The sequence below is a fragment of the Vicia villosa genome, linkage group LG6 (assembly GCF_029867415.1).
Source record: "Vicia villosa cultivar HV-30 ecotype Madison, WI linkage group LG6, Vvil1.0, whole genome shotgun sequence".
NCBI lineage: Eukaryota > Viridiplantae > Streptophyta > Magnoliopsida > Fabales > Fabaceae > Vicia > Vicia villosa.
In genome coordinates, this window is record NC_081185.1 from 48460658 (window position 1) to 48466471 (window position 5814).

General features: G+C 39.1%; 1 non-coding gene across 1 annotated transcript; it reads left to right on the plus strand.

The window, feature by feature from the left end:
• Positions 1–2080: 2080 nt before the first annotated feature.
• LOC131615291 (small nucleolar RNA R71) lies at positions 2081–2187 on the plus strand. The gene has a single exon (XR_009287714.1). It is a non-coding gene; the product is annotated as a small nucleolar RNA R71 (small nucleolar RNA).
• Positions 2188–5814: the final 3627 nt, after the last annotated feature.

Genomic DNA, 5814 nt, shown 5'->3' on the forward strand with positions numbered 1-5814 from the left:
GTCTTCGAGCATAATGCGGTGCATACAGAGGGAAGGACTTATTCCTTTCAAATCTGATATGTTATATCCTAAAGCGGTTGGGTATTTTCTCAGGACAGTAAGTAATTTTACAGTCTCGGTTTGTCCTAAGTCAGCGTTAACTATAACTGGTCGGTTACGTTCTTCGTCTAGGAATTCGTATCTAAGATCGGTAGGCAGTGTTTTCAGTTCTATAGCAGGTTTCTTCGGTCCAGGTATAGGATCAGGAGTTAAGGCTAAACATTCACTCAGATGGTCATCTTGATATTCCCCACGCCAGTTGTCATCTTCAAAGATTGGCGGTATAGGAATTTTTAGGATCTCGGTTTCCTTATTTGGTTCGGATTTTATTTCATTAACACACTCGTCGATTATGTCGGCAGAGCAGCATGTGTCAATTATAGAGGGTGCTTTTAGGAATTGGGAAAGTATAAATTCTATTTTCTCTTCTCCTTCTTCGAAAGTAAGATTTCCTCGCTTGACATCTATGATTGCACCAGCGGTTGCTAAGAATGGTCTTCCTAATATGATTGGGATGTTAGAATCTTCTTGGATATCCATAATGATGAAATCAGTTGGGATGTAGAATTGACCTACACGAACAGGGATATTTTCTAACATTCCTACAGGGTATTTGACTGAACGGTCAGCTAATTGAAGAGACATTCTCGTTGCTTTAAGCTCACCCAGATTTAGTTTCTTACAGGTTGAAAGAGGCATCAAACTAACACTGGCTCCTAAATCGCATAGGGCTTTCTCTATGATGGTTTTTCCTATTACGCAGGGTATAGAGAAACTACCAGGATCTTTCAGTTTTGGAGGCATGTTATTTTGGATGATAGCAGTACATTCAGCGGTAAGCGTTACAGTTTCATTATCCTCGAGTTTCTTTTTGTTTGATAGGATTTCTTTTAGGAATTTAGCGTATGAAGGCATTTTAGTTATGGCTTCTGTGAACGGTATGGTTATGTTTAATTGTTTCAGAAGTTCTACAAATCTTTTAAATTGCGCTTCGGTTTTTGATTTAGCTAATCTCTGAGGGTAAGGAATTGGTGGCTTATAAGGTGGTGGTGGAACGTAAGGTTTCTCTTTTTCAGGTTCCACTTCGTTGTTGCTCTCATTGGCCTTAGCAGTTTGATCATCGGTTGATGTCTTTTGGGTTTCCTTTAGCTCTTGTTGTGACATGGGTGCGTTTTGAGTTCTAGGATCAATGGGTCCATCGTAATTCGTTCCACTTCGTAGTGTTATCGCGTTCGCATGTCCTTTAGGATTAGGTTGTGGTTGAGCAGGAAACGTGCCAGCAGGGGCGGCAGTAGGTGCTTGTTGTTGAGCTACTTGTGAGATTTGATTTTCTAACATTTTGTTATGCGTAGCTAAGGCATCTACTTTGTTCGATAGTTGTTTTAGTTGCTCGCTATTGTGGATGTTTTGATTTAGGAAGTCCTTATTGGTTTGTTGTTGGGAAGCTATAAAGTTCTCCATCATTATTTCTAGGTTTGACTTCCTAGGGGTGTTTTGAGCAGCTACAGGCGCTTTTTGGTAGCCAGGTGGCACAGCAGGTGCTTGTCCAGGCGCGTACAACGCGTTGTTGTTTTTATAAGAAAAGTTCGGGTGGTTTTTCCATCCAGGGTTGTACGTGTTAGAACAAGGGTTTCCTTGAGCATAGTGCACAGTCGTTTGATCGGATGGGACTCCAGTCAAGAGTTGACATTCGGCAACTGCGTGTCCCGTCAATCCACAAATCTCGCAGTTAGGTGTTACAGCAGCAGCGGTGGCTGAAGGAGTGATGGTTAAGTTCTCGATCTTTTGAGTTAAAGCGTCTACTTTAGCGTTAACGCGGTCTATACCGCTTATTTCATACATTCCTCCTTTGGTTTGGGCTTTCTCTAGAGCGGCTCGTTCTCCACCCCATTGGTAATGGTTTTGTGCCATGTTATCTATGAGGTTGTATGCTTCATCATGGGGTTTGTCCATTAATGCTCCGCCAGCAGCGGCATCTATAGTCATTTTAGTGTTATATAAGAGACCACCATAGAAAGTATGGATGATCAGCCATGGTTCGAGTCCATGACGAGGGCATAGTCTAAGCATGTCCTTGTAACGTTCCCAAGCTTCGAAGAGTGATTCATTACCTTTCTGGGTAAATTCGTTGATTTGACCTCTGAGCATAGCAGTTTTGCTAGGCGGAAAGTATCTTGCTAAGAATACTCTCTTCAATTCATCCCATGTAGTTATGGAATTAGAAGGCAGGGATTGAAGCCACGCTCTAGCTCTATCTCTCAAGGAGAAAGGAAAGAGACGTAATCGAATAGCTTCGGAACTAACGTTGTTAGCTTTGACAGTGTCGGCGTATTGCACGAACACAGATAAATGGAGGTTGGGGTCGTCTGCAGGGCTTCCAGAGAATTGATTCTGTTGAACAGCTTGGACCAACGAAGGTTTCAGTTCGAAATTGTTTGCCTCAATCGCAGGTGGTGCGATACTTGAATGCGGTTCAGCGCGCGAAGGAGCGGCATAGTCTCTAAGAGGACGAAGAGCAGCCATCTCTAACTTTGGGGTGATTTGATTAATTTGATCAGTAAAAGTCAATTCCTGATTAATCGGAATTGGTGCTACTTCGGGAAGATTGCGAGCTCGACGTTTGACGTTAATGAAACGTTCGATCTCGTTAATTCGTTGTATTAAATCTCCTCCTTGTGAACGAGTATTTGGCATACAATCGTTCAGAAAGAAAGGAAAGAATTTCCCTAGTCTCTACGGTGTAACAGTGAGTTACGATATCGACTTAAATAGTCCCCGGCAACGGCGCCAAAAACTTGATCGCGACTTTACGTGTCTATAAATCTGATGACTGCAAGTGCACAGTCGTGTCGTGTAGTTTTAAAAGATATCGAATCCACAGGGACTATGAATCGATCTACCGTTATCTATGGTTACTATGTAAAGCTAGGGCTACTAATATTTCGATTGTTCCTAAGGGAAAGTGATTGTGAGAAATAAAGAATATAATAAAAGACAGATATCAGCATGTATTTCGTTTAACTTAAGGTGATCCGAAGGTCCATTGGCTTTTGCATAATTCGATTAAAAATCTTTACTAATTCAATTGGTTAAAAATCCTCGTCTCAAACTTTCGCTCTGTTGATTTGGATTACTATCCTAACCCTAATGTACGCTTTCGCCATCCCATTAAATTTTAGAAAAGCTTTTTGGAAACAACGTAATTAATAAAATGCCTGTTTTATGAAGTTGTTATCTATTTAAATCTCCTAATCTCAAACTTTCGCTCTGTTGACTCGGAACATGCTAATATCCCTAACGTACGCTTTCGCCATCCCGCTCGGGTATAAAAACAATTTTTGAAAATAAATAAGTTCTAATTAGTTTTAATACGCTTTCGCCATCCTTAAAACTATCTATGTCTACTATCCAGTTAAAGATCTCAAACTTTCGCTCTATTGATTTTAACCTTTGACCGTCTTAAGCCCTCAAACTTTCGCTCTATTGGTTTTAAGACTTACTAATTAAATTAGACATACAAACCAAAAACAGGTGATAATTAACAAAACATAATTAAGCCAATTTATTTCGGATCCCTATCGGTTAACTTACTTTACATACCGATGCCTTAGTAATTTAGCCAGACATATTAATACAGTTAAGCATGCATGAATTAATTTGGCTTATAATAAAAGGCATGTTAATTGGCATATAATATATCATGCAAATAAATATATGAATAAAGGCAATAAATATTAAACCTGAATTAAATAAATTGAAACTGAATCTTCGAGTACTGAACTTCCACCACAGGTTGGCTGGATCGTTCTTCGGAACTTAAACGGACGGAAAATAAAACAAGGAAAATAAAAGGCGATAAATCTAACGTAAGGCTAGATTTATAAAAGGTTCACAACAATTTCCGGTGTAGAAATCGTTGTGAGAAAATAACTGTTTGAATTAAAGGAAGGCAGAAAATATAATGCACGGTACAATTTCGGCAGCACTTCGTTAGCAGGAAATCGGACCGATTGAAGTGAAGTATCTGCCTCTATTTATAGGCGAGGCTTTGCAGTTGGAATCTGTGAATTGAGGGAGCTTTTCTGACTGAGACTTGGAGACGTGCGTCTCCGCTTCTTCAGGAGGTGCTTTGAACGACTTGAGACGTGCGTCTCAAGTGGAGGAAAAATAGGGGCATGAAGACGTGCGTCTCCCTTTTGCTGATGTGGCATAGAGAACGTTGGAGACGTGCGTCTCCACCTGCTGGGATGGTTTGGGCCACGTGCAGATTTGTTCCTTTGTGGGCTTTGGGTCATCTTTAGCATATTTGGGCCTTATTTGCACTCCCTTTTTACTTCAGCACCCATTTTTCATCATTTAGGCATAAATAGAGGTCGTTTTAGCTCCATTTCTTCTCCTTTTCACAAATAGTCATAATAAGAGTGTAAAACCTGAAACAAAACAAAAACTCGCGTAATATCATAATAAATCAATATAATAAACGGAAAATGCTATAAATATCGATGGATTTCAGGCTAAATATACGATATAAAATCGTGTTATCAGACAGCATTCTTCTGTGCTCGCTGAGCGAGCTAGCCTTGCTAAGCGATGACAGCAAAAACCAGAAAAATCATAACAGAATTATGTATTTCTAGCCACACTCCACTTCACCTAAATACCTCATAAATAGAAAAATAACCAAAACTTACAATCGTTGGGGTTCCTCCCAATAAGTGCTTGTTTTACGTCGTTAGCTCGGCGGCTTTATTGTTTTGTCGTGCTTGGAAAGTAACCTCCTCTCGTCATGCCATGGTGACGTCTCATCGCGCAACCCAAAGAAAGTGTCCTAAAAAAACACTTAACAAACGTTACAGGTACACATATATACAACAATTATACAAACATAAAAGAAAAGGCCAATATACTAATATATACACAAAAAAACACATATATACAAGTATGGAACTAATACAATTATTATCATACAAAAAGAGAAAGTTGGTGAATGTTGGATTCACAAGTTGAAAAGTGAAGATATTGAATTAAAGAGCTAATCCGAGATCAACATGTTTCACCAACATTCACCCACAAAAGTATACTTATATGTAACATATACAAGTAAACTTATATGGTGAACATAAACAAGTAAACATGTACGAGTGAAAATATACTTGTGAAACTATACAATATATACGATATATACAAAGCTCAAAACCACGAAAACTATTGCGATGCAATTCTAACAACCATCCCCGGCAACGGCGCCATTTTGTTGAAGCAGGCATAGCGGCAAGCAACAAAATATTTGGAAATATTACTCCGGGAATTATCGTTTCCACATAGATGGTGAGAATGCCATTCAACAATTTCTACGGTTTCGAGCACGGGTTTGAATGAACAAAAGTGTAAAAACAGAATAGTAAATATCAACACAAAAGAATTCATTCTTCGAAAAGATAAGATTTATCAAGCTTTGCATACAATCTACTTCTCACACTTAAGCTTATCGACCAATTATACTCAAACTACAATACTCATCTATGTCATCACGTATCTATCACATCACTGTCCATCTTTGGAGCACCTACAAGATCAACTCACAACTAAGGTTATCTCTAACACAAAGTCACGAGAACATTTATATTCTCGCGTCGGCGATCTCTCGCGCGCCACTTAAACACAAAAGCATTATGGACAGATACACAAGTGCTTGTCAACTCTAAATCTATCTCTAGAGTTCAGAAACTAACAGATAATCATCCTAGATAAGGATTCAAGAAGTTTATCTCTAAA